The sequence below is a fragment of the Papaver somniferum genome, chromosome 1 (genome assembly GCF_003573695.1).
Source record: "Papaver somniferum cultivar HN1 chromosome 1, ASM357369v1, whole genome shotgun sequence".
NCBI lineage: Eukaryota > Viridiplantae > Streptophyta > Magnoliopsida > Ranunculales > Papaveraceae > Papaver > Papaver somniferum.
Genome location: NC_039358.1, coordinates 35,710,827 through 35,722,866, shown reverse-complemented (window position 1 = coordinate 35,722,866; position 12,040 = coordinate 35,710,827). Strand labels below are relative to the sequence as shown.

Sequence of the window (12,040 nt, the reverse complement as noted above, 5' to 3'; positions counted from 1 at the left end):
TACACCTTTTAGAGTTGTAAAACTTTTCTGAACAATCTTTGTCTTGTGTAGCCATAATCTCTAACACAACATCCTAAAGGTTGTAATATTTGAAGTAATGTGTAACTACAACATTTGTTAGAAGTTGTGTGCATAAAACTATTTTGAAAAAAAAATTATAGCTGAAACCGAATTTCAGAAAGTAATTCACTCTCACATTAACCTGCCAGTGTAACACATTTACATTCATTCAAGTTAAAAAATGACAAGTGAATTCCCATTACAGTGTTAAATTTTTTACCACTATTTCTTCTTTCCTCTACAACACCAGCAAAAAATCATATCGCAAAAAGAAAAAGAAGAAGTATAACCCATGGGATCAGGGACAAGTTCATTGCTCGCAGTACAGAACCTGGCATCAATCCCACTTCTCTTTATCAGTCAGAGTAAACACTGGCTCCAAATTCCTTCTTACAAAGCACTAGTCATCAGCGCAAATCAAACCTTCCTCGACTTCATCCTTTTGTTTGTTATACCCTCCTACAAATCTATTAGGGATGCGTCTACGGATACGTCTCCTGCTTCTTGTGTGCCACCCAGTTTTCAGCGACATAGTTTATGCTGGAACGGGAGCATCACAGCTACAAGGACAACTCGGAGATCGTCTATACGAAAATCCAACAACATTTATCCAGGAAACTTATCACTAAACATTACAATGTTTTCTAACTTTTACCCTTCGGGTTTTTGTTATAACCCAAACACACAGATCAAATAACGAGATGGAGCAACAATACAGAGATACATAACATAAAAACTTTATCAGCAGACCTGTGCGGCAAACCTGAAACTTATAATAGGAGCCCCTGGTCTTTCATCCTGTGTTGGGAACTCAAACTTATAGCTGCACAACAACATATATTAGGAAGTTAACCAATTGAATCACGTAAATATAGAAAGCCAAGAGAAGCAAACAAGTGATTGAGCCAAAATCTTGATGTTTATAAGTTCTAGATTTGCGGTAGGGATTAAAGGAACTAGTAAATACTCAGGGTCATCATTTATGACTTCATCCATAGTGCCCAACCGCTCAATTGATTGGAGAAATTAAGCACATTCACTCGTAAGAAAGAAACTTATTGCATAGAGGCCTTACAATACAAAGTCTCAGAACAAGCATTCAAGCTCTACAGCCAAAACTAATACGACTACTGAACAAATACATGAGATAAAGGATCCAGTGCTTGCAGGTGCCAAATTGATTCCAGAAAACGAACTCAAATGTCAATAGCACAGGTTTCAAATGGGATCTAACACAATATAAAGGAAATGGTATAAAATACCTTAATTCTTGATTGAACTAATGATGCCCTCTTTTGTGTTGTAACGGAACTTATCAACAAAAGTCTGCAAAAGCAACAATTACAAAATGGTAATAAATCAGAGCCTCAGCTGCAAATCTTGCTAGCAAAAATAAAAAACTCTAAAGTTTAACCAACTTTTCTGATCTCACCAATTAGTTTCAAATGATTATACTCATGGCAATAGTACCACAACTACTCAATATACTCATTCAGCCATCTTGTAAACTACTCCATTTCGCCTCATCTGATCACTGTCAAAGCCATTGCAGAAGTAATATCCAGTTATAGTACTTATTATATATAAGTTTAAATCACTGCACCCAGAAGAAGATTTGCAGAAACAGAAAAGTTGGTTCACCTGGTTATGGATCTCAGCCCTTCCCACAATAGTAGATACAATATCGTCACACCAAAGGCGTCCAAACGGCCTGCAATCCAACCGGACACCATAATCAAGATAGATTTAAACTAAAGATAAACAAAGAAATGAAGAAACATATTCTTACTTCTTTGAAGTTTCCCTCACAAATGTTACGGCATATTCTGGAACCTACAGCAATGTAAGAAAATGTGCAATCAATAACTTGACAGAATGTGATAATAACAAATAAGATTAGGACAACTTTCTACCAGCAGCTTTCCAGGGTCAAGGATGATTTTAGTTCGTGGATGGAAATGTGTAATGTTATTTGCTATAACTGATGTATATGTATCTCCCGCGAAGTCATCCAACTGGACTGTATAAGTATTGTGACAGGCCCATTTTATCATCACCCATCTTCCAAGTTCAGGACACTAGACAACTCCGGCCACTGCCAACCACAACACCCTTCTTGTTTTGAACCAACTGAGCATCACCTCCTTTAATTGCAACCAGCTCAACCAACTATCCCAATTTAGCCCATCTATTTCGAACAACACAACCTAACTGCTTGCTGCTAATCCATGTTGCTCTCCTTCATACTCTACCAGTGCAACAAGAACCCCTTTTTGTTTTAGAGCTGTATAAATTTTACGAGCTTGATCTAGAGTCACAACCTGCATCAAATAAAATTTCAAGTTCTTTGTATTAGTTTACAGTGAAACACGACTGCCAAAAGCAGTAAACACAAGCCTAAGTTATGTAACTTTGTACCTTATCCTCTAATCCTTGGAATATAATCACATGGCAAGAAAACTTATCAACAAATTTGATTGGCGACCTCTCAAAGTAAGCTTCTTCGCTACCTGTAGCCAAAAGAAAGAGTGAGCTTAATAGTTCAATCATTTTGATCTAATGAATTTTCAAATGCACAATTGCTATCCAACAAGATTGTAGGTATAATGGGACTCAAATTTGTGCGAGTCTGTCTTCAAAGAGTTCAAGTCTGCAATCCAGTGCCAAGAGCTGCTCATAAACTCCAGCACCACCAACTAAATTCAGTTTGCTCCCATCTTCTCCTGTATCTTTGTAAGATAAGTAATCAACAACACCCATCTCAGAGCTTCTAGCTACCAGTACCAGTTAGATTGAAGTCTTGACTCCATACCCATTTATGTCTCAGGACTGCAATAATACTCAATTTCAGGCCACAGCAAAACTCAAAATCTGTTGCCTTCACTGATTACAACATCGATGACAACAACACCTTTCTGCATTCAAACAAACACCTGCAGAACTATCCAATCTTCCATGTTCAAACAGCGAGCTTATTGACTCATTTTCCATCTTGTTTAATTCAAGAACAAACCTCATTTCATTTAAATTCAAAACCCCCAAAACAGATCTGTTGCTGCTTGTTGCTTCTCGTTACTTCATCACAGAATACCTAATTCAATCACCACCTGCTCCATTCTCGTCTCAGCACCATCACTTACTTCAGCTGTTCTGCGACTCCATCAATCACTCAAAACACCACCACTAGACAACAAAAAAACCCCAAATCTCCATCAATCAAGCTTATGCAATGAACCCACAGATATGTTGTCGTTGAACCTTCTTCATTCCCATCTCAATTTGTACCCAAATCTCCACAGCAATACATTCATTCATACATTTCCAATTTCATGTCAACTCAAGCTCAGCTTACAAGCGTAGCCTGCAATCATCACAAGCTTAAACCCATGTAGCTGTGTATATTTCATTTATCACATCTTCTCAGATTCAGAACCTGACAACCACAAACCCATGTCAATCAACATCCCAAACCCTTATGTAATGACATCTCAAGAATTGCTCCAACAGCCGCCATTAGCAAACAACAAAATCAGGTCAACACCCCTGAATTAATCGGCCACAACCAAAGCAGTAACACCACTTCTCCCAACTGATTCTTCTCTCGGAACAAACCCTACTGCTATTTCATTTCATCATATTCACAAACCAACATCAACCCTAACTTCACCATTCTTCAAATCTGAACCAAACCTTTTATTTATCATCATCTGTTCTTCTTGATCCTCAACAGAAAATCTGAACCAAACCCTTTATAATTCAAACCCTAAATAGTTGATTTCTGATATCAACAACATTTCTTAAATGTGGTGAGAATACAGAGAGATAATTAGGGTTTCATACCATCCACAAAAATCCAAACCCTGTAGATGCACAGAATGAATCTGAAACCCTATATCTACAAAATCAACAACTTCTTTGAGACTCAAAAACATCAGATTTAGGGTTTTGTACAGAGATATAATCGATCTACTAGTTTTTCACATAGAAGGTGTTAGGGTACCGACCCTAAACTCGTCATTAGCTCATGGGTCGAACTCAACTCGAAAACCGGTTGACTAGATGAGGGAACTCATTGACTTGTAAACTACTAATTAAGCCTCATCTAACCAATATGGTACTAGGATCCCAACATCCCACCACGCTTCCAGACCCAACGTCCTCGTTGGCCCACTCTATCGACACTGACTCGAAGGTAGCCCTTTCCCTTATGGCGGCTTCACTCCCCTATCAGTATTCAATGCGGGTGACAACTACGCCCATACATAGGTGCCCCAACACTTTAATCTAGCCTATAGGTCACCCCTTCCGTGGAGCGGACATGGGTCGTGGTGGTTGGCTCTGATACCAAATGTTAGGGTACCGACCCTAAACTCGTCATTAGCCCATGGGTCGAACTCAACTCGAAAACCGGTTGACTAGATGAGGGAACACATTGACTTGTAAACTACTAATTAAGCCCCATCTAACCAATGTGGGACTAGGATCCCAACAGAAGGTGAAAGAGAAAAGTGAATTTTGTGAGTTAGGGTTTCCTTCTGAGTGAGGGGGGCGGAGAAAATTAGAGAGATGAGACGTAAGTGAAAGGAAGTGAAGTGAAAGGATTTACTTTTGATGTTTTATCTAAAAGGATTCGGACGGTGTAGATTTGTTTTAGGATGCTCATACGGATTGCAGAAATTAAGGGACGGTGTAGATTCGCTCTAGGATGCTCATACGGATTGAGAAGCTTGTGTGTTTCTCTTTGTACTATTTCAAACTCGTGTATTCGATTTTATTATCAACTTTCGATATGAAAAAAAACCGAAAAATATATCAATAAATTTAAGATATTATTATCGACCTTCAGTTATAAAAAAAATTCCAAAAATATATGGGAATGAAGCAGAAAAAATAAGAAAGTGTGTTTTCTTTGTGTTTTCTCTTTGTGCTTCCGGTTTAAATTTCGACTAGTCACATCGGTCTTGAGGCAATTTTGACTAATCATACAGGTCATGAACTTCAAATGTGGTATAACGACGTACAAAATATAAACCAAGAAGCCTCGGGTGGGTTCTGACTTCAAACATAGAAGGACACATCATCGAAATCGATAAATATGAAGCTTCAGTGTCGATTGGAACTTCAAATATGGTATAACAACATACAAACTATGAACCAAGAAGCTCTGGATGGGTTCTGACTTCAAACTTATCAGGATACATCATTAAAATCGATAAGTATGGAACTCAATGTCGATTCGAACTTCAAATGTGGTGTAACAACATATAATCTATGAACCAAGAAGCTCTGAGAGGGTTCTGACTTCAAACTTAGCATGATACATCATCAAAATCGATAAATATGAAGCTCGATGTCGATTCAAACTTCAAATTCAGTATAATGACATACAATCTATGAACCACGGAGCTCTCAGAGGGTTCTAACATCAAACTTAGCATGATACATCGTCAAAATCGATGAATATGAAGCTCAGTGTCGATTCGAACTTCAAATTCGGTATAACGACTTACAAACTATGAACAAAGAAGCTCTGAGAGGGTTTTGACTTCAAACTTAGCATGATACATCATCAAAATCGATAAATACGAAGCTCGATGTCGATTTGAACTTCAAATTCAGTGTAATGTCATACAATCTATGAACCATGAAGCTCTGAGAGGGTTCTGACTTCAAACTTAGCATGATACATCATCAAAATCGATAAATATGAAGCTCGATGTCGATTCAAACTTCAAATTCAGTATAATGACATACAATCTATGAACCACGGAGCTCTCAGAGGGTTCTAACATCAAACTTAGCATGATACATCGTCAAAATAGATGAATATGAAGCTCAGTGTCGATTCGAACTTCAAATTCGGTATAACGACTTACAAACTATGAACAAAGAAGCTCTGAGAGGGTTTTGACTTCAAACTTAGCATGATACATCATCAAAATCGATAAATACGAAGCTCGATGTCGATTTGAACTTCAAATTCAGTGGAATGGCATACAATCTATGAACCATGAAGCTCTGAGAGGGTTCTGACTTCAAACTTAGCATGATACATCATCAAAATCGATAAATATGAAGCTCGATGTCGATTCAAACTTCAAATTCAGTATAATGACATACAATCTATGAACCACGGAGCTCTCAGAGGGTTCTAACATCAAACTTAGCATGATACATCGTCAAAATCGATGAATATGAAGCTCAGTGTCGATTCGAACTTCAAATTCGGTATAACGACTTACAAACTATGAACAAAGAAGCTCTGAGAGGGTTTTGACTTCAAACTTAGCATGATACATCATCAAAATCGATAAATACGAAGCTCGATGTCGATTTGAACTTCAAATTCAGTGTAATGGCATACAATCTATGAACCATGAAGCTCTGAGAGGATTCTGACTTCAAACTTAGCATGATACATCATCAAAATCGATAAATATGAAGCTCAATGTCGATTCAAACTTCAAATTCAGTATAATGACATACAATCTATGAACCACGGAGCTCTGAGAGGGTTCTAACATCAAAGTTAGCAGGAAACTTGGTAAGAACGATGAATTCATCCATTTACAGGTAAGATTCCGTCGGAATATTTTCTGAAACCTTAAACAAACCATCTTCTGGAAACTACGAGGCATAACCTGGCTCCGAGATCGAAACTTGACCGTGAGTGGACCACTTGAACCGAAAACTTGGTAAAAACAATGAATCCATCCATTAACAGGTAAGATTCCGTCGAAATATTCTCTGAAACCTTAAACAAACTCTATTCTGGCAACTTCGAGGCTTAACCTGGCTGATAGGTGTCTAAAACACCTTAATATTTATCTAATATTTATGCTTTCTTTGCTAAATTTTCTTGTAAATTATGTATCTTATGTTTGTTTTTGAGTATTTAGGTACTTTGGAGTCATTTGGAACAAAAGAAGAAGAAACATGGCAAAAGTATCATTCCAAGTGCAACTGCTGTTGGAGGCGAACCATTTCTCATTATTTGCTTTTATTTCTTCATCTCTGTCTGAAAAGCATGTCGTCTTTAGTGATGCAAATTGTATGTCTGAAAAGCACGACAGCTTTAGTGATGAATTGAAATTGAAGATAATAAGTGAATTTGAGGAATAAGAAAGAGACAGATGTTGTTGGTGGAAATATTTGAGAAAAGAAAAGAACGTTCACTTAGAGCAAGGAGGGCAAAATCGTCATTGCACAGGCAAGCGCTATCGGAAGCACAATGGAGAAAAAGGAGTTGTCATTCCTTAATGGCTCATATCAACTTTTAGGGTGCCTAGAGTTATTTAGGTATCCCTTATCTACTCTCCCTGGGTGGCTGTAACCAATGCCATTCCAACACAAAACCTAAAAACCAGAATTTCTCTTCTCATTATTTCTGTGTCTGAAATTGAGAAAAGAGAGGAATTAGCAAGGCGGCTGGCAGAGAGGAGAAGAGATGGATCTGTTTGTGATGAAATCAATGAAGTTCAGAATTAATCTAGGAGGAATTAGCTGGTGTTGATGTTGATTCATAACTGCATATCGAGAATTCAGAGATGAAGAGAAGAATACAATGAAGAATTTGTGTGATTTAACACAGAGAAAGAGAATCTGTTGTTGTTCAGATTAGATTTGAGTCTGTTGATTGAGTGAACCCTAAGAAGATGATGATGTTCATGGAAGAAATTGGAGTTAGGGTTTGCAACAAGAAGAAGAAATATCATGAATGATGTGATGTTAATTGAATCTGAGAAGATGCTTGGAGCTGTAAATGATGGCAGTGATGAGAAATTGGCAAACTAGGGCTTAAGTTGAGATGGCTTTCTGCTGTTATATATGAAGAATGAATGAGAAGGAGGAGGTGAAGGTGAATTCAACATGGGTTTGTGGTTAAGCAGGTGCCATTGATTTTCAAGAATTCAGGGCTACCAAAGAAGCTAGTGATGATTATCATGGGTATTTGAAGCTCACTGTAATAAAGGATGAAGAATGAGTTTGGTTGAATGGAACTGCAGACGGAGAAACAAGGATTTCAGAGCATGCGGGTACTGCGATTTGTTTCCTGAGATGGATGGGAATGAAGTGCAGTAAGAGGTGTTGCACAACTTAAGGCTTGTGCAAGACTATGGCCTGACAAGTCAGACCAGTGAGACTCTGACTCAGCTGAGTTGTTTGACTCAGCCTCTGACTCGGCCTGACTTTGACCGAGTTGACCCGTTTGACCGGTGACCGGGTAGACTTTGTCGGTCACCTGAGATACTTCTCCGTACACTTTTCTGGTCAACTTCCGGCGGTGGGCCCAGTTTTCCAGCGACATATTCTTGGGATAATTTCTACATTGGTTTTTCTCACATATGGGCTTGGTGGATTTTTATCTAATGGACTTTGAAGACTTGGACCTAATTTTGGAACAAAAGGAGCTATAAAAGAGAAGTCTTTCTACAACTTTGAGAGGACGTATTATTCTTGGAGCTAAGGAGAGAGCCGATTTTGTTTACGCTACTAGGGTTTGCTTTCCTTTCATCTTCTTTATTTGACTATTGATTATGAACTCCATAGCTATGAGTATCTAATTTATTCATTATTGGTTAAGGATGTAGTCCTATTTCTAAAACTTGTGCTTGATTAATGCATTAGTTTTCTCTCTTGATTATCGTTCAAATCTCTACTGTTTTTAATAATCACATGATTGATGTATTGTGATAGGATTTAGGTGTTTGTTTAGTTAAGTGACCAATTAATTGAACTTGCATCCTTTTCCATAGATATTTTATGGTTTTTCATCAAGCGATAATCCCGAATATAAGTAGCATGATATGATTACGGTTTCTAGTGATACACTCTCGTCATCATATGTAGATTTTGACCATTGTCCGAGTTGTCATGCGCAATGTATGACAATTGCATTGATTAGCCTATTTCCAAAACTTAATGCTCCTACGAATTGAACTTAATTAGCGCAAGGCGTTAGGTTATTCATTAGGTAGTATTCACATACGCAGCTCTAATGTGTGTGTTGATGAACTTAGGAAATTAATGGAATATCTTGCTCTCTTGATACTCTAGGCTTTTGATAATAAAAGAGATTAAATTGTAATTCTAATCATGAATGCAAGCACTTGTTTAAGATAGAAGATGAATTCCTTGACCAATATCTTTCTCTCATTGATTACAATCTACTATTTACTTTGCTTTTGATTTACTTTTATTGCTTACATAAAAATCAGAAATCCCCCTAATTGGCTACTTTAAGAAATTGAATACATAATAACTACAATTGCCTCTATGTGGAAACAAACTCTTTCTTATCATATACTTTAGGAAAGTGAATTTTTTTTTGACGCATACGACAGGGATCAAATTTTGGCGCCACTTCCGGGGAGGCATACAGCTAGTTATTAAGTTTTTAGTTTCTTATCATCATTTTTTCTTTCATATTTGCTTTTTGTTTCTTGTTTCGTTTTTCTTACTTGTTTGTGAGAATTGTTTTTCAGGTACCTATTCCCTGGCTTCTAAAGATTGGAATTATCCAAGGTGCGGGATAATTACTCAAAGAGGCAAAATACTCCAACCAAGTCAAGACACGACGGAAGCACAAGAGTTAGAAGTGGAACAAGAGTTACAACTAGAAGAAGAACAAGAGGTTCCATTCGTAGAAGAACCACTAGTTGAAGAAGAAGAAGCAATGGGTGATGCAAATTGTACACTCAAGGACTTGGCTTCTCACAAGTTGGATACACAACAATGGTGTATTCAAACAAACTCTACTTTCGAGATCAAGCCGGGGTTGCTTAGAGAATTACCCAAGTTCCATGGTATGGTGATTGAAGACCCAAACAAGCATCTTATGAACTTCCAGACCATTGTCACGGCCATGCTTCCAGCGGATACTGATGCAGATGGTGCAATGTTGAAAGTGTTCCGATTCTCTTTGGCGGATAATACTAAGGATTGGTTGTATTACTTTCCCTACGGAAGTGTCACAATATGGAATGGGTTGAAGAAACTCTTTTTAGAGAGATATTTTCCAGCATCAAAGGCTACTCAAATTCGCAAGGATATTTTCGGGATGAAGCAAAATGTGGGAGAATCTTTATATGAATGTTGGGAATGATATAAGAGATTGGTGGAAAGATGTCCTCACCACCAATTCAGTGACGCTATGATAATCCAATACTTCTATGAAGGACTCCAAACAAGTGATAGGAATCTTCTTGACGCTGCGGGTGGTGGTGCACTAGTGAACAAAACGGTGGGAAAAGCTAGAGAGTTGATTGAGAACATGCAGCGAACTCGCAACAATTCTTGAGTCGTGGTTCTGTACTTCTTAGGAGAGTAAATGAAGTGAGCGAGGTCGAAGAACTTCGTCAACAAATGGGTAACATGACAGCAATGATGCAACAAGTTGCAGCCGCGGTGATACCAAAGTCTCTTCAAGGGTATAAAGACCCCAATGAACAATCTAATGTTGTCTTTCCAAATCAACAAAGACGGTATGATCCCTACTCCAACACTTACAATACGGGATGGAGAGATCACCCTAATTTTAGCTATGCCAACAAGCAAGGAGCGGTGCAACAACCTACTTTCAACCGTCCGAGTGGATTTCAACCACAACAAAAACAATTTCAGCAACAACAATTTTCACAACAACAACAACAACCTCAAAATCAGGGGTCAAGTATGGAAGAGTTGCTGAAATCTTTTATGCAAAGAACGGAGAGCACGGTTAAGGAGTTGCAAACTCAAGTTGGTTCTATGGCTATTGAGTTGAATCAGTTGAAGGCACAAAATGGTGGGAAACTCCCTTCTCAACCTATCAACCCAAAAGAGGGTGTCAATGCAATTACGTTGAGAAGTGGTACACAACTTGTGCAACCCGAAGTTACTGATTCGGGCAAGGTGGAAACACCAAAGGAACCTGTTTTGGAGGAAAAATGAGGATTCTCCCCAAACTTCTGAGGTACCTATTTCTAACTCTAAAACTGGTTTCTACTTATGTTCCTCCTATACCTTTTCCTCGTAGATTTGCAAATTCCAAGAAGGCGGAACTAGAAAAGGAGATTTTAGACGTTCTCAAGAAGATCCATGTGAACATACCACTCATAGATGCAATCAAGCAAGTTCCAAAGTATGCAAAGGTGTTGAAGGACTTGTGTACCAAAAGCAAAGGCTCAAAGGTAATGAAGTGCTAAGTGGGGGAGAATGCTTCGGCAATCTTACAACACAAACTCCCACTTAAGTGCAAGGATCCCGGTAGCTTTGACATTCCCGTCACAATTGGTAACACCACATTTAACAAAGCTATGTTGGACTTAGGTGCATCCGTTAATGTTATGCCTGCATCTATGTATAACTCACTCGATCTTGGTCCTCTTAAAAAGGCTGGAATTGTATTGCAATTAGCCGATCGCTCTAATGTTTACCCAATGGGTATTGTTGAGGATGTTCTTGTGCAGGTTAATCAACTAGTATTTCCAGCTGACTTTTGCGTGTTAGAGATGGATGAAGGTTCACCGGACTCATCTCTTCCATTGCTACTTGGGCGTCCCTTCATGAAAACGGCGAAAACCATTATTGATGTGGACAAGGGAACGCTAACTATGGAGTTTGATGGAGAAATAATACGTTTCAACATTTTCGAGACGATGAGATATCCTAGTGATGTCCACTCTTGTTTCTCCATTGATGTGATGGATACATTGGCGCAACAAATGTTTGAGTTGAATGGTGTTGATACTTTGGAAACCGTGCTCACTACACCCATTGATAATGGTTTGGAGTATGGTGATGAGATTAAAGAAACCATTGGTTCTCTTGACTCATTACCGGAAAAATCAGCAATTAAGAATATTTCATATGCTTCTTTACCTTGCAATGATGAAAACTTGTGCCTTCTATTGTTAAATCTCCAAAGTTAGAATTGAAACCTCTTCCAAGTCACTTAAAGTACTTGTACTTGGGTGATAACGAAGAATTACCTGTGATT

At 38.2% G+C, this 12,040-nt stretch overlaps 1 long non-coding RNA gene across 2 annotated transcripts; it reads right to left on the bottom strand.

Moving 5' to 3' along the window:
* Positions 1–218: 218 nt before the first annotated feature.
* LOC113327649 lies at positions 219–3,941 on the bottom strand. 2 transcript variants are annotated; one of them, XR_003349123.1, is made up of 7 exons: positions 2,479–3,941; positions 1,974–2,381; positions 1,850–1,893; positions 1,702–1,771; positions 1,493–1,594; positions 1,323–1,386; positions 219–883 (listed from the first exon to the last, which is right to left on the bottom strand). It is a non-coding gene; the product is annotated as an uncharacterized LOC113327649 (long non-coding RNA). The 2 variants fall into 2 exon arrangements; XR_003349122.1 differs by having other exon boundaries at positions 1,323–1,594.
* Between the last annotated feature and the right edge of the window lie 8,099 nt (positions 3,942–12,040).